The following is a 22923-nucleotide window of genomic DNA, read 5'->3' on the forward strand; positions in this document are numbered from 1 at the left end:
TTGTAGGCAGACGCTTTACCAGAATCTAATAAATATTAACGTACTAAGGGCTATTATGACCATGGATCTGGATTTCTGAGTATGTCAGAATTATTGGACTTCATAGTTTTGGGTAACATCAAATTGCAGTTACTATTTAAAGATAAGAAATGAAGGAGAAATTTGAGGAAAACATGAAAATTTGAGAGTGTTAGGACCAAACATGGGCATTGAAAGAATTTTGTCAGGAAAGGGATGTGAAGGATACTGGGGTGGAGAGAAAGAGATGGTTGTAAAAGGAGCAAGAAGAATTATAGTACAAAAAAACATGGAGAGTGATGTACAGCGTTATAAGCAGTAAACTAAAGACATTAAAGGAAGCTAATGGTTTTCAGTATGAAGTGTACTGGTATCCTTGGCGTGTAGTTTGAGAAGAATCTGGGGGAAAGAAAGACACTGACTGCAATAAATTGGGGAGTAAAGGTGAGCTGAAGCAAAGGAAACAGTTCAGAAAACTGAAAATTTAGATGGTCAGAGTGGCCTTTAAACTTGAGTGAAAAATGAAAAGGAAACAATAACCACAAGCCATCCATAACATGAGATGTCACCACCTGACTGTCTTAAAACCCTTAAGCTCTGAGGTTAGCTTGAAGTGGCTGAGTTGATAGTGGAGAAGCAAAATCAGAGACTCTCCGGAGAAACCCATTTCCACACAGACCTTGAATAATTCGCATATTTAATGTTCCAGAACATGTGAGCTTCTCATAGGAAATCAGAAAATGCCTATAAAAACAAAAGTATCATGAGTAAGATTTAGCAGAAGCAATGCAAAGCAGATTCAGAAACACAACAATGTCAAATATAGTTTAAAATAAGCACTTCTTAAAGTAATGAAAGTAGGGATTACAAATATGAGCAAAAAGAAACAGATTAGAAAAATGACTAAGCATAGTGAAATGCTTATGAAATAATGAAATAAAATAAAATACAAATTCCAGAAATGAAAAGCATATTTAAGAAAGAAAACCTTAAAATGTTTTATTGTGAGTCTGTCAAAACATGAAGATGTAATTTTTAATCAAACATAGTTCATAGTTTAAAGTTATGTATGCATGATATATATTAGTTTTCCATGCTGCATAACAAATTATTGCAAGCATATCAGTGTAAAAACAACCCACATTTCTTTTCTGAAAGTTTCTGTGGCTCAGGAGCATGGCCACAGACTCTGCAAGGCTGTAATCACTGCGGTGGCTAGGACTGGGTTCTTATTGAGTAACTTGATGTGGGATAAACTTGCTTTCAAGTTCACTCACGTTGCTGCAGAAATGACTTCCTTGAAGGTATAATACTAAAGGCCCTGGCTTCTTGCTGGCTGTTGTCTATAGGCTGACCTCAACTCCATGGCACATGTCCTCCCAGCATAGTCACTTTATCAAGCCGGTCAAGAGAGAGAGAGACTCTAAGTGAGTCTAGGACACATCATCGCCTTTGCCCTATTCAACTGGTTAGAAGCAACTCGCAGGCCTCATTAGCACTTAAGGGGAAGGGATGACGTAAGCACAGGCTGTAAGCAGCAGGACACAGGCATCAGGGGTTTACCTTACCTTAGAGTCAGTCTGCCACGTGGTAAAAATTAAAGCCATATAGAAATATATAACACGAAATGCATAAAATAAAGTGAAAAGCAAAAGTGTCCCTCCTCCTCTCCTGATCTCTTGTTCTCCCCAATAGTGTCTGCTATATGTAAGGGTTTCTTTTGCATTCTTCTGGAAAATAAAATACTTTGCCTTATATCCTCCCCAAATGAAAAATGGCCATTAGTACATGCTACTAACTAAACTATGTCACTTCTACCGCCAAATTCATACGCTGAAGTTCTAATTGTATTCGGAGATAGCGTCTTTAAGGAGATAGTAATTAAGGTTAAGTGGGGTTACCAGGTAGAGTCCTAATCCAATAGGACTGCTGTCCTTGTGAGAAGAGGCAGACATCAGGGATGCATGTGCGCAGAGAAAAGGTCACGTGAAGACATGTGAGAAAGTGACAATCTGTAAGCCAAGGAGAGAGGTCTTACCAAAAACCAAACCTGATGCTTGATCTTGCATTTCCAGTTTTCAGAACTGTGAGAATAATGAATTTCCATTGTTTAAGCCACACAGCTTGTGGTATTCTATTATGGCAGCCCTAGCAGATCAATACAGTAGATTATACTTTTAGTGAACCTGAAGGTGTATCTGAAGACATTAATTGGAATGTGGCAAAGAAAAGGATGAAATACATGAGAGAAATATCATGGAAGAGGAATAGAGTAAAACGTACTAACAGTACTGCAGTAGGGTACCAGAAAGAGAGGAGAAAAAGAATGTGACAAGAGGAATATACAAATAAATAATGGCTTCAAGAATTATGCAAAACTGATAAACATCACTCCAGAGCTTTGAAGGGTTTGAGATTTTATACTACTTGCAAATTAACTGGCCAGTTTTACAGAAGTTGGCAGAAGACAAAAGATGCCTTGCTCAGAGAAAGGACTTTATTACTCATGGACAAGTAGGGACATTATAGTTTATGTTTGTTTAAGTAGTTCCTGATCTCCAAATCTGATAAGGAGATGTAGAGGAGGGTCTAGGAGGATAATATTCATAGTAGAGTGTGTGACAGCTGGGGAATTCTGAGTTTAGGGAACACAAAATTTTAAAGTGGTGGTCCAGTGGCTAAGACTCTGCTTCCAATGCAGGGGGCACAGGTTTGATCCCTAGTTGCAGAACCAGGATCCCACATGCGGTGTGATATAGCAAAAAAAAAAAAAAAGAACAGAAAAGTGATTTTAGCAATGCTGCCCAATTTACCTAGAGGGACACACTATTTTTTATTATTCTGATCAGGAAACAAATTTCTCTTTTGATCTGAAGGAAAATTGTATATTCCAAGGCTGTTTTCTATGCAGACAACCTTAAAAAGATAAGCTGGAACAAAGCTCCCAATATCTTTTCATGAGATGTACAGGAATGTAGGAGACCCATGTAGAATTGCTTCCCAACAAAGTCAATGTCTCTCAGAAAGTCCACTAACTTTCAGGATCGAAGAATTTAATGAAATTCTCATATGCATGTGAGTGTGTGTGTGTGTACATATATATATATGAAAATTAAACTGCAAAACACCAAAGGCAAAGAGGAATCTCAGAAGCAGCCTAAAAGACAGCTTACTTCCAAAGAAAGGCAGTAGTCAGTAGTTAACTTTTCAAATTAACTTTTCAAACTTTTCAATATTTAGTCCTGAATATTCACTGGAAGGACTGATGTTGAAGCTGAAACTCCAATACTTTGGACACTGATGCGAAGAACTGACTCATTTGAAAAGACCCTGATGCTGACAAAGATTGAAGGTGGGAGGAGAAGGAGACGACAGAGGATGAGATGGTTGGATGGCATCACTGACTCAATGAACATGAGTGTGAGTAAACTCTGGGAGTTGGTGATGGACAGGGAGGCCTGGCGCGCTGCAGTCCATGGGGTCGCAAAGAGTTGGACACGACTGAGCGACTGAACTGAGCTGAACTTTTCAAAAGTGACAATGGAAAGCTGGCAGCAAGAACTAAAATAATCTAAGAAAAGACAACTATCCACCTAGAACTGAATAACCAGTTTCATTTTTCCAAACAAAACAGCAACAGAACAGAATTTGCTACCAAGAGAATCTCACTGTTTAGACAGAGGAACCTCATTATTTAGCCAGAGGAAAAGTGATCTTACTGGAAGGACTGAGATATATAAAGAGATATGATGAGCAAAGAGAAGTGTCAAATATAGTTATAAATCTACACAAATATTTTCTAAAAAGTAGTGATAATTTTTCTGTGGGTTATGACAGAACTCAAATACACAAAAAAACAGCATTTAAATCAGGAAGGGGATTATAGAAGCTAAACTGCTCAGCAGAAGGATAAACATTAACTTTGATTTCAGAGTTTGATAAGATTTAGAAGGCACTATTATAAAATTTACTGAAAGATCAGAAAGAGTACATATCTTTCAGAAAAGTAAAGGAAAATAAAAGGACTGTCACAGCTACCATGAAGACCCCAGTAAAATGTTTAATATAGTAAAACTGATCTTTAGATTAATAGATAGACTCTGAGTAAAACAGAACAATATTATTTCTCCAAAGGAAAAACATACAAATACCTTTGCTGAAAGTGTTTTGTCCAAGATTGCTGATAATTTAACAATAGTTGAAAGAAGATATTTTCCCTAGATGAGTTTTACTGACTACGAAGAACAGACTTTGGAAACTGACCACCAAACTCATCGTTTTCTAAAACTTCTATGTGTCAGTACAGATCCACTTCAAGCTTTGTCTCATATTGGGCAAGTTGACTGTTTTTGTGAATTATCTTTCACAAATAGTATATTTTTTCAGGAATGTTTTCCAGTTTATTATTTATTTATTTAAAGTTGCCTTGCTTTTTGAGTTAATTATTTCAGTGCCTTGTAGATTCAACTTCAGAATGATGCAGACACTTAAATTGTCCATATTATATCAATTTTTGTGTAGCTATTTTGAAAAAAAAAAACATGTTCTTTCAGTGAAAATCTGTTCAAAAGCTATATAAGTTAAATTAATCAGGATATAGAAAAAATATATTTTGTGATTTTGACCAGTTTGACTTTATCCTATTAGTGAGTTCCATTAATTCACATCTGCAATAAAAATAGGAAAATACAAAATATGCTTTAGTATAAAAAAGATTACATGTTCTGAAACCATATAACAATATATTTCAAAAAAGATAAAAAGTCATACAGAATAAATCAAACATTCACAATTTCAATTGCTGTACATAAAAATATTTAAAAAATACAATTATAGCAGTGGCATTTAATTAATCCATTTCAAACACTGATAGCATTTTTTATGACAACCTGTAATTATATCCTTCACATGTTAGAAGTTAGAGAAAAGATATGTATTATAAATATGTAAAAAGACTCTCTTTTTAAAATGGAAAAAACTACAAATGTAGAAAAAGGGCTGAATTTCAAAATGTAATAAATTACCTCTATTTTAATGCATTCTTTTCAGTACTTCACACTATCTATAATGGTACTCTTCCCCAGAGGCTCAGCACCTTGCCCTTACATGGGTACTGTTGTTAAGGACTTAAGTAAACTTGGTAAAAGGTCTAATTATTGACAGAAAGTATTTGCCCTTTTATTTTCTGATACACAGTGGTATCAGCATATTATGTTAATTATGGAACAGAGATTGCTTTATAGGTCTGATTTACTAGGCAGAAAAAAAATATTCTCTCAAAAATCAGTTCAAATGCATGTGTTGTAGAATTTCATGCATCTATATTGTTCTGACCCATCTCCTAGCTAATTATACATTGAATGGAAAGGAGGCTAAAGTGCTGACAGAGGATCAAGTGGTATCTTCTGGTGACAGGAGAAAATGAGTAGGCACACCAATATGAATTGACACGCCTTAAAGCAATTTTCTGCCATTGAAAAAGTTAAAACTAATGGACAAAAAGTATTCCTTCTGTTCAGATAGGAGGCTAACTATAATTAAAGTTTCAGAAACAAAAAATAGAAAGTGTTAAGTTTCCACATTTAAGAGTTGTCATATGTCGGGATGGGGAATACATGTAACTCCATGGCTGATTCATGTCAATGTATGACAAAACCCACTGAAATGTTGTGAAGTAATTAGCCTCCAACTAATAAAAAAAAATAATAATAATAAAAAAGAGGTTAAAAAAAAAAGAGTTGTCATAATACTGAAAAATTTTATACTGGTTTTAACATGACTGGAGAAGAAAATTCTGTCCGGATAATCTCCAAAGGTTAATAGTTACAAAAATGTCTTTTAGAGTTGTTTTTAAAGTCTGAGGGATCATTTAAAGTTTTATTTGAACAATCTGAAGGTTAAACATTTGGAAATTAATTGACTCAAACACACTTATTTCAAATACTCAATCCACCAATAATTACCAATTACAGTTTCCCTCTATTATTAATTACACCCTCTGAAAAAATATGTTTTCCTGTTTTGTTTTACAGTCATATAGCATAAAGGATATCATGAGAGTCAAAATTTAAAAGCAAGGAAAAAAAAATAGTGGAGAAGATCAAAGGGGCAGAATAGATGGACATGGAGCTCACTGCCCCGGAGAAACATATCAAAAATACATCTACATGTGGAACAACTTTCACAGAAAGCCAACTGAAAGCTACAAAAGATTTCTTATATAACCAAAGCTACAGGAAAGATCCCCATGTAACTGGGTAGAACAAAAGGGAAAAAATGGAATTAAATGGGACCTGTACCCTTGGGAGTGAGCTGTGAAAGGAAGGGTCCCTTGCTCTGGGAAACTCTACCTGCATGCCTGCTGGTGCGTGTGGTACCTGAGTGCTTAAACTCAGGATTCAGTGCACAGAACTGGGGACAGGACTTGGTATGGCTACATGCAGACAGCCTGGAGGGCCAAGCGTGTACAGGCAGCTATCACTGACCTGCATGGGATGGAGTGAGGGCCCACCACAGGAGCCCCATTATTATCACGCAGAGGGTGGGGGATGCATCTGCCATAGGAGCCCTTTTGTCAACAGCCTGACAGTGAGGTACAGCTCCAGTGGCTGCAGAAGTGGAGAGCCTAGACTTGCCAGGAGTGGGACTGATGGCCCAGCCCACAGGGAAAGCTGTGGAGCCAGCAGCAATGGAATTTGTGGGTGCACACAATGGGGGGCAGGCAGCATCCTGGTGACAGCTCCCGAGAAGGAGAAGGCAGTGCCTATTTTTACAGAAGTACTGACTCAGTTCTACTCCTCACACTACAGCTTAGAACTGGGTCTAGGGACCTCTACTCCAACAGCCAGGGAGCAGACCCTGCATTAGCAGGGCTGTCAACAGCCAGAGAGCAAAGTGGAGGCACCACCAACATCCAAGGTAGGCTCTCATCACTGCAACACCAAATACATCCCCTATCAAGGCGATAATGGCCAGGACATTCTGATGAAAGACATGGCAGGCATCTATAACAAAAAGAGCATCTGCACCAAAAATATTGGACTTACCACACAGTCTACGTAGAGAAGCTCTCACATAAAAACAGCCCTTAAAGACCACAGTAGATAACTGTTTCCCCTAAATTCAGAGTCAGATAATTTAAATAAAATGAAAAAGCAGAGGAACTACTACCAATTAAAAGAACAAGAGAAATCCCCTGAAAGAACAAACAGTGAAACAGACCACATGGGTCTACTAGACCCTGAATTCAAACAGGAGGTAATAAAGATGCTAAAGTAATTAAGAATGATTATAAAAAGAAATGCAGATCACTGTAACAAGGAACTAGAAACTATAAGGAGGAGCCAATTAAAATTAGACAACTCAATTGCCAAAATAAAAAACAAGCTAAAGGCGACAAATAGTATACTAAATAATGAAGAAGAATGAATAATCATCTGGAAAACAGAATAATGGAAATCATCCAATTAGATAGATAAAAAATGAAAGCAACACATGAGATTCTATGAGATATTTAATAATATAATGCATGGTAATGTACTCAAATAGGTATTCCAGAAGGAAAAGAAAAAGAAAAGGGGGATCATAAATATATTTGAAGAACTTATGACTGAAAACTGCCCAAACCTAAAGAAGGAAACATATATCCAGGAACAGGAAGCACAGAGGGTCCCAAAGATGAAGAAGACTCACACCAAGACATATCATAATTGAAATGGCAAAGTTAAAGATAATTAGAGGATTCTAAAGGCAGAAAGAGAAATAGTTACAAGGAAACCTCCATAAGGCTATCAGTTGATTTCTCTGTAGAAACTTCACAGAAAAGAAAGATATATTCAAAGTCATGAAAGTGGAAAACCTGAAATCTAGGATACTCTACTCAGTAAGATTATCATTTAGAATAGAAGCAGAAACTAAGAATTTCTCAGACAAGAAAAAACTAAAACAATATTTTGTTTAATCCAATCTCAAAAACAATACCTAAAGATCTTCCCTAAATAGAGAAGAATCTATATGAAAAAGAAAAACATAATATGAAAGGCAAATGTATAAAAGGACTGAAGATCACTTAAATCAGTACACAGATTAATAAAACAATCAGAATTGTGTAAAAGAGACAAGTACAATTAATGGCCAAAAGATGTAAAACAGGAGATCAAAATAAAAAAATTGGGAGAGAAAAGTAAAAACTGTAGATCTTATAGAATGTATTTGAACTTATATGACTATCAATCTAAAGCTGGTAGATAAAGCTATGGGTAACCACAAATCCAACAGTTAGAACTCTGTATGGAAGAACTGACTGGCTTAAGACTGAGAAAGGAGTATGACAGGGCTGTCTACGGTCACCCTGTTAGTTTAACCTATGCTGAGAACATCATGAGAAATGCCAGGCTGAATGAGTTACAAGCTGGAATCAAGATAGATGGGAGAAACAGCAACAACCTCAGATATGTAAATGATACCACTCTAAAGGCAGAAAGCAAAGAGGAACTAAAGAACCTCTTGATGAGAGTAAAGGAGGAGAGTGAAAGAGCTGGCTTAAAACTAAATATTAAAAAAACTAAGATCATGGCATCAGGCCTCATTACTTCATGGCAAATTAGAAGGGGAAAAGGTGGATGTAGTGACAGATTTTCTCTTCTGAGGCCCTAAAATCACTGTGGATGGTGACTGCAGCCATGAAATCAGAAGATGATTGCTTCTTAGCAGGAAAGCTATGGCAAACCAAGACATGGTGTTGAAAAGCAGAGACATCACTCTGCCGACAAAGGTCACATATGGTTTTGAGAGCTGGACCATTAAGAAGACAGAGCACAAGAATTGATGTCTTTGAATTTTGGTGCTGGAGAAGACTCGTGAGAGCCCCTTGGACAGCAAGGAGATCAAAATAGTCAAGCTTTAAGGAAACCAACCCTGAATACTCATTGGAAGGACTGATGCTGAAGCTGAAGCTCCAGTATTTTGGTCACCAGATGTGAAGAGCCAACTCATTAGAAAAGCCCCTAAAGCTGGGAAAGATTGAGGGCAGGAAGAGAAGAAGGCATCAGAAGGTGAGATGGCTGGATGGCATCACCAATACAATGGACACAGACTTGGGCAAGCTCCAGGAGATGGTGAGGGACAGGGAAGCCTGGAGTGCTGTCGTCCATGGTGTTGAAAAGAGCTGACACGACTGGGCGACTGAACAACCACCACCACAAATCAAAAGCATAAATAGAATCACAAACATCAAAAAGAAAGGAAGTTAAGCATATAACGGACACAATGCCGCAGTCAAAAGACAGAGAGTGCAAGACTGAATAGCAAACAAGTACCTATAATATGCTGCCTACAGTAGACTCGATTTCTGGTGAAAGACACACATACATTGAAAGTGAGATGATGGAAAAAGCTATTTCTTGCAAATGGAAATGACACAAAAGTGGGAGTAGCAATATTCAAATAGACAAAACAGACTTAAATCAAAGTCCAAGAACAGACAAAGGAGGCTGCTCTGTAACGGTAAAAAGATCAATACAAGAAGAGGATACTATGCTTGCTAACACATAGGCACATAATTTAGAAGCACCTAAAGATAAAAAACAAATCCTAAGAGACAGAGAGTAAGAAACTGATAGGAACACAGTAATGAGGGAGCCTTTATCACCTCAATGACATCAGTGAACAGACGTTCCAGACGGAATGTCAATAAGGCAATAGGTATAATAAATAACATAGAACAGTTTGACTTACTTGATATCTACTGGACACTACATCCAAAGACAACAGAATACACGTGCTTCTCCAGTGCTCATTGAATATTCTCTAGCATAGACCACACACTAGTATACAAAGCAAGCCTCAACACATTTAAGAGAACAGAAATTATTATCTTTTCTGATCACAATCGTATGAAATTACAAACCAACACAGAAAGAGAAATAAGGAAAGAAATCTGATTGTATGGAGACTAAAAAACATGATACTAAAAAACCAATGGGTCATTGATGAAATCAAGAAATCATAAAATACCCAGAGACAAAAAACAATGAAAACAAAACTTTGCAAAAATCTATGCATTAAAAAAGTTCTAAGAGTAACATTCATAGTAACACAGGCCTTTCCCAGTAAATTAAAACACACATACAACCACATCCTACCACCTATAAGAATTAGAAAATGAACAAACAAAAACCAGATTCAGCAGAAGGAAGAAAATAATAAAGATCAGAGAGGAAATGAATAAAACAAAGATTAAAAGAACAATAGGAAAGATCAATAAAACCAAGAGCTAGTTTTTGAAAGGACAAATTGACAAACACTTAGCCAGGCTAAGAGAGAAAACAAAGAAAAGAAGAAAAGAGAGGGGATCCAAACACCTAGGAAATGAATGATGAGACATAGTAAATACTGCAGAAAAAAAAAACACATAAGAAAATACTGTGAAGAATTATAGGCCAGTGAATTGAAGAACCTAGAAGAAATGGACATGTTTCTCAAAACATACAGTCTTTAAAATTGAGTCAATAAACAGATAATTTGAACAGATCAATCACTAGAAGTAAAACTTGATCTGTAAAAAAAAAACAACCAAACCAACCACCCACCCCCTCAACTCCTTGTATACAAAAGTTCAGGACCAGATGTCTTCACTGGGGAATTCTACCAAACATACAAAGAAGACCTAACACTGATCCTTCTCAAACTCTTCGAAAAGACTGAAGAGCAGGGAACACTCCCAAAGTCATGCTATGAAGCTACCATCACCCTGATATCAAAACCAAACTCTGATGAATACAGATGCAAGTCTTCAATAAAATATTAGCAAACTGAAACCGACAACACAAAAAGGATCATAACGCACTATAGTCAAGTCGAATTAATTCCAGGTTGAAAGGATGGTTCCTCACATGTAAATTAATGTCATACACCACATCAAGTGGAGGGAAAAAACCCATAAAATTTTGTCAATAGATAAAGAAAATGCTAGACTGTGTCTAAAAAACCCTCATCAAATTGGGTATAGAGTGAACACATCTCAACATAATAAAAGCCATTTATGATAAACCCACAGTCAATATAATACTCAATGGTGAAAAGTTGAAAGCCTTTCCACTAAATTCTGGAACAAGACAAGGAAGCTGACTCTCACCATGTCTGTTCAACATAGTACTGGAAGTCCGAGCCAAGCAATCAGATAAGAAATAAAAGGTAATCAAGTTAGAATGGAAGAGGTAAAATTGTCATTATATGTAGGCTCTATATAGAAAATCCTAAATTCCCCACCCTAAAACTATTAGAAGTGAGAAGTGAATTCAGCAAGGTAGACTAATTCAATATTAACATACAGAAATTTGTTGCATTTCATTACACTAACAATGAAATATCAAAAAGTAAAAAACAATTCCATTTAAAACCGCATCAAAAAAAATACCTATGAATAGCCTAACCAAGGATGTAAAAGACCTATAAACTGAGAACTATAAAACACTGGTAAAGAAAATTGAAGAAGATGCAAAGAAATGGAAAGATATTCCATGCTCTTGGATTAGAATAATACTGTTAAAATGGTCATACTACCCAACATAGTCTACAGATTTAATGTGATCCCTTCAACTTACCTAAAACATTTTCCACAGAATTTGAGCAAATAATCATAAAATTTAAACAGAACCACAAAAGACCAGAATTATCAAAGTAATCCTAAGAAAAAAGAAATGTAGATACAACCCTCCAGTTTCCTTCAGAAAAAGCTGGAGACATAACCCTCCCACACTTCAGACAATAGGACAAAGCTGCAGTAATCAAAACAGTGTTTTATTGGCACAAAAATAGACATACAAATGGAATAGAATAGAGACCAGAAATAAACCCCACACTTATGATCAATTAATCTTCACAAAGAACACAAGAATAAACAATGGAGAAAAGACAGTCTTTCAGCAAGTGGTGTTGGGAAAACTGGACTGTCTCATGAAAATCAATGAAATTAGAATACCCCTCACACCGTATACCAGGATTCCCTCATAGCTCAGTTGGTAAACAATCTGCCTGAAATGCAGGAGACCCAGGTTCAATTCCTAGGTCAGGAAGATCCCCTGGAGAAGGGATAGGCTACTCACTCCAGTATTCTGGCCTAGAGAATTCCATGGACTGTATAGTCTATGGGGTCGCAAAGACTCAGACATGACTGAATGACCTTCACTTTCACATTACTTTCACACCATATACAAAAATAAATTAAAAATATTTTAAAAGTCTAAATAAAAGGCACAAACTCCTAGAAGAGAACAGAGGCAAAACATTCTTGGACAAAATTGTAGTAATTTTTTTCTTTGATCAGTTTCCCAAGGCAAAATAAATAAAAGCAAAAGTAAACAAATGGGATCTAATCAAACTTATAAGCTTTTGCACAGCAAAGGAAACCATAAACAAAAAGACAATCTACAGACTGGAAGAAAATATTTGCAAACAATATGACTACAAGGGGTTAATTTCCAAAGTATACAAACAGCTCATATAGCTCAATATTAAACAAGCAAACAAACAACCCAATCAAAAAAAAAAAAAAAAGGGCCAAAGACCTGGACACTTTTTCAAAGAAGATGTACAAATGGCCAAGAGACACATGAAAAGATGCTCAACATTGCTACTAATCAGAGATGTGCAAATTTAAAACTATGATGGAGGTATCACCTGAAACTGGTTGTAATCGCTATCATCAAAAGTCTACAAATAATAAATGCTGGAGATGGTGTGGAGAAAAGGGAACCCTCCTAAACTGTGGGTGGGAATGTAAACTCATATAGCCACTATGGAGAACAGTATGGAGGTTCCTTAAAACACTAAAAATAAAGCTAATTTATGATACAGCATCCCCACTCCTGGGATATATCTGGAAAAGATGAAAATTCTAATTTGAAAAGATACATACACCCCAATGTTCACTTTGCAGCACTATTTACAATAGCCAAGACATGGAAGCAACACAAGTGCCCATTGACAGATGAACGCATAAAGAAGTGACATATGTGTACAATGGAGTTTTAGTCAGCCTTAAAAAAGTATGAAATACTGCCATTTGCAACAACATGGATGGATGCAGAGATTACCATGCAAATATTAGATGATATCAGTTATATGTGGAATCTAAAAAGCAATACAATGAATCTATATCCAAAGCAAAACAGACTCAGAGAGAAAACAAACATAGTTTCTAAAGAGGGAAGGAATGCTGGGATAAATTAGGAGTATGGGATTAGGAAATACAGACCACTATATATATATATAACAGGTAAACAAAAGGGATTTACTGCATGGCACATTGAAATATACTCAACATCTTGTAATAACCTATAATAGAAAAGAATCTGAGAAACTGTGTACATATGTGTATTATATGCATGTGTGTGTGTGTAGATATATATACATATATGTATAGCTGAATCACTTTGCTTTATAAGTGTAGCTAACATGATATTGTAAGTCAACTACACTTGAACAGAAGTTAAAGAAATAATATGAGTCTGTGTAGTATGTGGAAACAAAAGGAGCAAGTAATATGACGCTCTCTTTAACTGTGAGCTCGATCATTTTCACTGAGAAAAATCAATAAATCCATTTTTGCAAGTTTCCTTATCTATAAAATTCACAGAGTAAGATGATCTCTTCTAGTGTGAAAATAATTTTTTTCTTGAGTCAATGAATGTTAAATAAATTTATTTCCTACTGGCAGAGATTTTTTGGAATTAGAAAAATATTTCTGAGTTTGAAAAAGGTAGGATATTTTGGTGAAGTTGCATACTTTGTGTATGTGTTCAATACATTTTTATTTTCCTCCCATATTTCACTCTTTCTGGTCAAATTAGTGAAGTTGGAAGGGGTTAGAAAAATGAAGTCAGAATTTCCTATAGAATATCAAGGGTCAATTCTCAATTTCTTATCATGATGGAAAATCAAGACTGAGTCCACTCTGGGGGATGTTAGCTTCAATTTTCATATTGTAATTGTTTACTAGTGTGTATTAACAGATTTAAAGCTTTTATGAACTCACTATTATCTCTTAAAAATAAAGCAATGTAGCTCTGTCAGTAAAAGACCTAAGAAAAAGTAGGCACTTGAACCCAGATTGTGATCTTTAAACACGAAGAAAAAAAAAAAGGGCCACTATTTCTCTGAGAATTGTCTGAGTCAAATCTGGAATAGGAAATGTACAAGATGATGACAAAGTATTTTATCTACAAGAAATATAGGAAACTATACAAAATTATCAAGACTGTGAGATGGTCTGGGACCTGGACTCTCTCCAGGAGGGTCAAACTGGATAAACCTCTCCTTGAGCAACGGAATACAAATGAACTATAAAGGACTAAATATAATTGCACACAAGTGCAGCTGGGGCAATTCTGAACAAAAAGGCCACATGCCAACCATCCTATTTTGATGTGTGGAGCAAAAGCAGGCTTCCGTGAATGATCCCTGAACACAGAATCACCAAAGGGGTGGAGAGACCACGCAAGCTATACCTCCCGCCCAATCCGCTGATCCACTCCTGGCATTACTCTCTTTAAGGAACTAGCTAGCCTCCTCTTGGGGAGTGAGCAAGAACAAAGCTTCTTGTTTTTGTTTTCCCATGCTGCATCACGGGTCTAATAATACCCTGCCTGAAATCCGTGTGGGCCTCTTACCAATGTCTATTTATTAAAAAGTTCAAGGACCTAGGTCAGTAACATGTTTAGTGACCACTAAGGGATGCCCATGGAGCTTCTGTTTATCTTGACCACATAGGGGGTACCTAGGCATTTGAGGGCCGCCAAATGCAGCTTCTTCTCAGCTGACAAGTGGCCACCTAAACCTTTTGCCTCAGTGTCACTGCATTTGGTGAGCCTGCGCAGGCCCCAGAACTCTCATTCAGGCACCACGTGTCCCTTCTCCTTGGTCCTTTGCCTTCTCTTCATCTCTACTTCTTTTTCTGTCCTCTCCTTCCGAGAAAGTGGATGTGGGGCAGCTACAGCCTGACTCCTCTCAGCTTATGACACTAGGCTTCCTTGACTGACAACAGCTCAGAACGACAGATGACAAGCAGAGGTGGGAGAGGCTCGCCTCATACCGTGCAGATCTTGGCCTCGTGGCCTCTCCTGCTGGGAGATGTAAGAGTGATAGAGATTCGACGCTCATATCAAGTCATGGCTAGAAGTCCAATCTTCACAAAATTCTCATTTTCCGCCCCCCTGTCACCAAGAGAATTTCTATCAGGAACAGGCTGAAGCAGTTAAGACTTTTCTGTGTGAAATGATTGGTTCCTGGCCTTTCAGGAAATTGGAAGTGCCTGCATAGGTACCCACAGAGGGGCGGTTTAAATGGTAATTTCATTCTCTTTCTCTGACTCTTCCTCTAACTCTCCCCTGGTCTTCAGACCTACACTCCTGCCCCTTGCGTCTTGGACACTCCATCCTGGTCACTCTCTTCATGACCCCTAACATCTTTCTGTTGTGTCACCAACTCTGAGGAAGGGAATTCTGTGATCTCCTTTGCTATCTCCCCCTTTGGTTTTGTCACCCTAGTCTTGAGGGCTCCCTCAACCACCCCCAGGATCTCCAGTTGTCAGCCCTCAGATTTCTATGTAAACATGGGAAATGCCTAGCAACCAATTCCAGTATTCTTGCCTGAGAAATCCCTTGGACAGAGGAGCCTGGCAGGCTACAGACCATGGGGTCGCAAAAGAATCAGACACGACTTTTAGCTATGAAACAACAATAACAAGACCCCCAGGCTAAGAAACTCCTACTGTGTGAATGTGTAGCCTCTCTTTCCATTTTTCCAAAAGACTGGGAGGCAGAACTTCTCACATATCTCCACTTCTAATGGCTAACTAGCCATCAGCTCAGTAAGTCTCTTCCTCAGAAGCCTGTTCACTCCACTTTAACATGGCTTTCAGCCTCTAGACCTACCCCTTCCTTACCCTTTCAAGTCAGAAATTCCCAAATCAGAGCTCCCAGTGCTGTCTCCAATCAGGTTTAAAATTAGTTCCCACTTTTGCTTCACAGACCCTTTATCTGATCCAGAAACAGCTGACAGAAATGGGGCAAGTACTAGAGTGCATGTCCCCTTCTCAATGGGTGAACAAGTAATCTATAAGGATAGGTTTGGCAGGTTCTTGGGAGAACCCCAACAAATTTAGGGATGGGTTTATCAGATTGGGATTAAGGTTCTTTCTGACCTGGCAGGACATCACAATTATTCTGGCCCCACTGTTGTTCCTCAGGTGATAAGAACGGATACAAGCAAGGCCAGAGAACATGCAGATAGCCTAATGGCAACAAATCTGCACCACCAGATTTATCAAACAGGGGTGACACAATCCCAGATCATGACCCACAATAGGACTAGTGGGTCCTATACGCGCAAAGCTAGTATGAGACACTGTATTACTTGTGTATCAGAAAGAATGAAACTTGTATGGTGAAGCCTGTAAACTATGATAAGGTCTGATAAGTTACACAGGAAAGAGATGGAAACCAGGCAGTCTTCTTGAGCCAGGAGACAGGGCCATTCAGGAAGTACACTGGGATAGACCCTGATTCTGCAGAAGGGAGGCTGACACTGGCTATGCATTTTATCACCCAGTCTGCTCTTGACATTAGGAGAAAATTTAAAAAGTGTCAGTCTGGGCCCCAAACCTCATGTCAACTTTGGTAAAGAGATCCTCAAGGTCTATAATAACTGAGATTTAACAGAGGAAGCCAATAAGAATAGGATAGGACATTTGTAAAGAAGATGAAGCTTTTGGTTGCTCTGATTCACCCATCACCTTGAGGGGACCCTAGAGGCCAAGAAGACCAAAGAAACAGTGGAGAAGCCTCCTGGGCCACAATCAGTGGACATTCTGTCAAAAGGAGGGGCACTAGGAAGAGGGAATGTCCCAAGTACCCTCTTGTGAGATGCCAGAAGGACAACCCTAACTGGCTCCAGTTCCTCCCAAATTTGTCAGATTCCTACACATGAATGAATGGGCCTGAAGTGCCTGCCTAACCCTACTCAATCCATCCTCATCACTCCAACAGAGCCTCAGGTCACTCTTGATGTGGCAGGAAGGAGAATGGAATTCCTTACGGATACTGGAACTGCCTACTGTGTTCTGACTTAGCTGGCTGGCCACGTCTCCAACTATGGCTGTACTGTGATGAGAGTTAATGGACAGACAAAGCTAAGGTGATTAATATTTCCTTTTACCTATAATTATTGCCCATTCATTTTTGTATATGTCGGAATGACTGTCCCCCGCCTCAAAAGGAAGAGACTTACTAGATAAAATGAGAGCCAGTATTTTCTTAGAACAAGGTGAGATTCAACAGATGACAAACCAGAGCAGAGAATACACCTATTGGCAACCTCAGACAGCCTGCCTGCTGATTCCTAAGGTGTTTCCCAAGGACTTAAACAGGTAGATTTGCGGGACTGAGATATTTCTGTGCCAGGAAGGGTGAAATATGCTTCCCTGATAGAAGATTAGAGGGACAGAGAGAAGATGGTGGAGTAGAGAGACGTGAACTCACCTCTTCTTATGAAGACACAAAACCACAACTAACTGCTAAAAAACCATTGGCAAAAAATGTTAAGTCTATCAAAAATAAAATATCCTATACCCAAAGATAAGTCTTAATATACCAAATCCTTTAGCCACAAACTGGAAGTAGGAAAAACCACTAGGCCATTCAGGTATGACCTAATCAAATCCATTACGCTCATACAGTGGAAGTGACAAATAGATTCAAGGGATTAGATCTGGTAGACAGAGAGCCTGAAGAACTGTGGATGGAGGTTCGTAAGGCAGTGACCAAATCCTTCCCCAAGAAAAAGAAATTCAACAAGGAACAATGGTTGTCTGAGGAGGCCTTACAAATAGTTGAGAAAAGTGAGAAGTGAAAGGCAAAGGAAAGAAGGAAAGATATATCCATCTGAATGCAGAGTTCCGAACAATAGCAAGGACAGATAAGAAAGCCTTAAGTGAACAATGCAAAGAAATAGAAGAAACCAATAGAATGGGAAAGACTAGTGATCTCCTCAGGAAAATTAGAGACACCAAGGGAATATTTCATGCAAAGGTAGGCACAATAAAGGACAGAAATGGTATGGACCTAACAGAATTAGAAGATATTAAGAAGAGGTGGCAAGAATACACAGAACTGTACAAAAAAGGTCTTCATGACGCAGATAACCACAATGGTGTGATCACTCACCTAGAGTCAGTATTCCTGGAGTGTGAATTCAAGTGGGCCTTAGGAAGCATTACTACAAACAAAGCTAGTGGAGGTGATGGAATTCCAGTTGAGCTATTTCAAATCCTAAAGGATGTTGCTGTTAAAGTGCTACATTCAATATGCTAGCATATCTGGAAAACACAGCAGTGGCCATAGGACTGGAAAAAGTCAGTTTTCATTCCAATCCTAAAGAAGGGCAATGCCAAAGAATGTTCATATGCCCTCACAATTGTGCTTGTTTCACATGCTAGTGAAGAATTCTCAAAATCCTTCAAGCTAGGCTTCAGCAGTACGTGAACCAAGAACTTCCAGATGTTCAAGCTGGATTTAGAAAAAGTAGAAGAATCAGCTATAACATTGCTAACATCCAGGACCAGATGGCTTCACAGGCAAATTCTATCAAATATTTAGAGAAGCGTTAGTACCTATCCTTCTGAAACTATTCCAAAAATTGCAGAGGAAAGAACACTTGCAAACTCATTCTATGAGGCCACCATCACCTTAATACCAAAACCAAAGGTACCACAGAAAAAGGAAATACCAGGTTAATAATATCACTGATGAACACAGACACAAAAATTCTCAACAAATTCTAGCAAATCAAATTTAACAATACACTTAAAGGATCATATACCATGACCAAGTGAAACTTATCCCAATATCTCTGATATTTTTCAATATTGCAAATCAATCAGTGTGATACAGCAAAACAAATTGAAGAATAAAAACTATATGATCATCCCCATAGATGCAGAAAAATCTTTTGACAAAATCCAGCACCCGTTTATGACAAAAACTCTCCAGAAAGGTAACACACCTCAACATGAAAGTGAAAGTGAAAATTGCTCAGTCGTGTCCAACTCTTTGTGACCCCATGGACTATACAGTCCATCAAATTCTCCAGGACAAAATACTGGAGTGGGTAGCATTTCCCATCTCCAGGTGATCTTCCCAACCCCAGGGAACGAACCCAGGTCTCCCACATTGCAGGTAGATTCTTTACCAGAGCCATAAGGAAAGCCCAAGAATACTGGAGTGGGTAGCCTATCCTTTTTCCAGCAGATCTTCCTGACCTAGGAATCAAACCAGGGTCTCCTGCTTGTGGGTATATTCTTTACCAACTGAGCTATCAGGGAAGCCCTTTATCTCAACATAGTAAAACTCATATTAAGACAAAACTACAACTAACATCATACTCAATGGAAAAAAGCTGAAAACATTTCTTTTAAGGGATACAACAAAATGTCCATTCCCTAGTCATAACAATCACAGAAGAAAAAGAAAATAACTCCAAATTGGACAAGAAGAAGTAAAATTGTCACTGTCTGCAGATAACATGATACTTCACATAGAAAATCCTAAAGATGCTATCAGAAAACTACTAGAGTTCATCAATTAATTAGGTAGAGTTGCATAACACAACATTAACACACAGAAATCTCTTGCATTCCTACACACTAACAATGAAAGATCATAAAGAGCAATTAAGGAAACAATCCCATTTATCATCACATCAAAAAGAACAAATTACCTAGGAGTAAACCTACCTAAGGAAGCAAAAGACCTATAGTCAGAAAACTATAACATACTGATAAAAGAAATAAAAAATGACACAAACAAATGGAAAGATATACCATATTCTTGGATTGGAAGAATAAATATTGTTAAAATGACTATACTACTCAAAGAAATCTACAGAATGAATGCAATCCCTATGAAATTACTAAATGCATTTTTCACAGAAGTAGAATTAAAAAATGTTACAATTTGTGTGGAAACACAAGAGACCCTGAAAAGCCAAAGCAATCTTGGGGAAAAAAATTGGAGCTGGAGGAACTGGTCTTCTTGACTTCAGACTATATTACAAAGCTACATTCATCAAGAGAGTATGGTGCTCACACAAAAACAGAATTATGGATCAGTGGAACAAGATAGAAAGTCCAGAGATAAACTCATGCACCTAGGGTCACCTAATGTGTGACAAAGGAGGTAAAAATATACAATGGAGAAAAGACCGTCTCTTCAATAAGTGTTGCTGGGGAACTGGAGAGCTACATGTAAAAAATTAAATTAGAATACTCCTTAACACTATACATGAAACTTAACTCAAAATGGATTGAAGACCTAAATCCAAGGCCAGACACTAAAACTCTTATAGGAAAGCAGAGAATACACTTTGAAATAAACTGCAGCAAGATCTTTTTAAATTCAACCCCTGAAGTGATGAAAATACAAACAGAAATAAACAACTAGGCCCTTATCATAGGAGAAGATATTTTCAAATGAAGCAACTGACAAGGGATTAATATAAAAATATACAAACAGCTCATGCAGCCCACTATAGAAAAATATCAAAAAATGAGCAAAAGGTCCAAAGAGATATTTCTCCAAAGATGCCCTACAGGTGGCCAAAAAGTACATGAAAAGATGCTCAACATCATTAATTATCAGAGAAATGCAAATCAAAACAACAAAGTATCTCCTCACATCCATCAGAAAGGCCATCATAAAAAAAATCTACAAATGATAAATGCTGGAGAAGATGTGAAGAAAAGGGAACCCTCCTATACTGCTGGTGGGAAATAAATTGGTAAAGCCACTATGGAGAAGAGTTGGGAGATTCCTTAAAACACTAAATACAGAACTACCATATGATCCAGTAATCCCATGCCTGCACATATATCCAGAGGGAACTATAATTCAAAAAGACACATGCACTCCAATGTTCACTGAAGCACTATTTACATTTAGTCAGGACATGGAAGCAACCTAAATGTCCATCAATAGAAAAATGGAAAAAGAAGGTGTGGTACATGTATACAACAGAATATTACTCAGTCATAAAAGAGAAAGAAATAATGCTATTTGCAGCAACATGAATGAACCTAGAGCTGGTCATACTGAGTGAAATATGTCAGACAGAAAGACAAATATCATATGGTATCACTTAAAAAATGGTAAAAATAGGCTTATCTAAAACAGAAAGAGAGTTATAGATATAGAAAACAAATTTATAATTACCAACAAATAACAGGTAGAAGGGATAAACTGGGAGATTGGAATTGACACATACAGAGTACTATATATAAAATAGATAATTAATAAGGACTTACTGTGTAGAACAGGGACGTCTACTTAGTACTCTGTAATGACCTATATGGGTAAAGAATCTAAAACAAAAAAGTGGATACATATATAACTGATTCACTTGGCTGTACATCTGAGAGTAATAACATTGTAAAACAACTATACTTCAATCAAAATTTTTAAAAATCAAAATAATATGGGCCAAGAAAAGGTTAAAAAAAATACACTAATAACAGATAGTGCTATTAGTCACTCAGTCATGTATGACTCTTTGTGACCCCATGGATTGTAGCCCACCAGACTCCTCTATACATGGAATTCTCCAGGCAAGAACACTGGAGTGGGTTGCCATTTCCTCCTCCAGGGGATCTTCCTGACTCAGGGATTGAACCCAGGTCTCCAGCATTGCACGTAGACTCTTTACCTACTAAGTCACCAGGCAGAGAAATTAAACAAACAATCCCATTTACCATCACATCAAGAAGAACAAAATGTGTGTGCCTGCCTGTTGCGGTCAAGGCAGCTGCAGGCTCGAGTGTGGTAAGGCAAGTGGAGGAGCGTGGAGATCTGGCTCAGACCCACATACAACAACTTAGCGAAGCCACTGGCAAAGATAATCACTTTTTAATTCTGGCTTCTGCACATCTAGAAAAATTGAAACTTTTGTGCTAAGAAGACAAAAAATGTTCAAATCCATACAATCTTCAACAACCTTACAGACAGGCTATTTGGACAGGACATATTTTGTGTAGAACAAGCTAGTAGATGAAGATTTTCTTGAAGCTACTGCACAAAAAGAGTTGATCAATTTTCTTTCAGAGCCAGAAACTTTACTTAAAGAAAATAATGTGCATCTGAAACATTGTGATTTCCTTGGGGATGAACTCCTGGAATGTATCCCTTGGAGATGAGGAGCTCTACTCTACATGTATTGTCATTCTCTGACCAAAAGGAGAGAATGGCTGAGAAGATAATCCAACTTGCTTAAAAAGTACCTTGTTGGTGGAATCAGTTGTTGAATTTTCAGTGTCCCATCCAGTTAAATAAAGGTGTTTCTTTCCAAGACCTAGACATAGCTAATTAACTGAGTGAAGGAATATTTAGTGACATTCATTTGCTGGCTATGATGTATAGTGGAGAAATGTGTTATTGGGGATTGAAGAATTGTGTGGATCAACAGCCAGAAAATCATGAAATTATTAAATGCCATTACCGTCTTTCATAGGAGGCAGGTCAGGTGGTCAGTCTGGTATTCCCATCTCTTAAGAATTTTCCACAGTTTGTTGTGATCCACACAGTTAAAAGCTTTGGCATAGTCAATAAAGCAGAAATAGATGTTTTTCTGGAACTCTATTGCTTTTTTGATGATCCAGCGGATATTGGCAATTTGATCTCTGGTTCCTCTGCCTTTTCTAAAACCAGCTTGAACATCTGGAAGTTCACGGTTCACATATTGCTGAAGCCTGGCTTGGAGAATTTTGAGCATTACTTTACTAGCGTGTGAGATGAGTGCAATTGTGCAGTAGCTTGAGCATTCTTTGGCATTGCCTTTCTTTGGGATTGGAATGAAAACTGG

The 22923-nt window shown here is 37.7% G+C and overlaps 1 pseudogene; it reads left to right on the forward strand.

Annotated features, from left to right (window-relative positions):
* The first annotated feature begins 6728 nt into the window (after positions 1 to 6728).
* Positions 6729 to 22572, forward strand: LOC122706424 (annotated as a pseudogene).
* The last annotated feature ends 351 nt before the right edge of the window (positions 22573 to 22923 follow it).

Source organism: Cervus elaphus, chromosome 13, assembly GCF_910594005.1.
Source record: "Cervus elaphus chromosome 13, mCerEla1.1, whole genome shotgun sequence".
NCBI classification, from domain to species: Eukaryota; Metazoa; Chordata; class Mammalia; order Artiodactyla; family Cervidae; genus Cervus; species Cervus elaphus.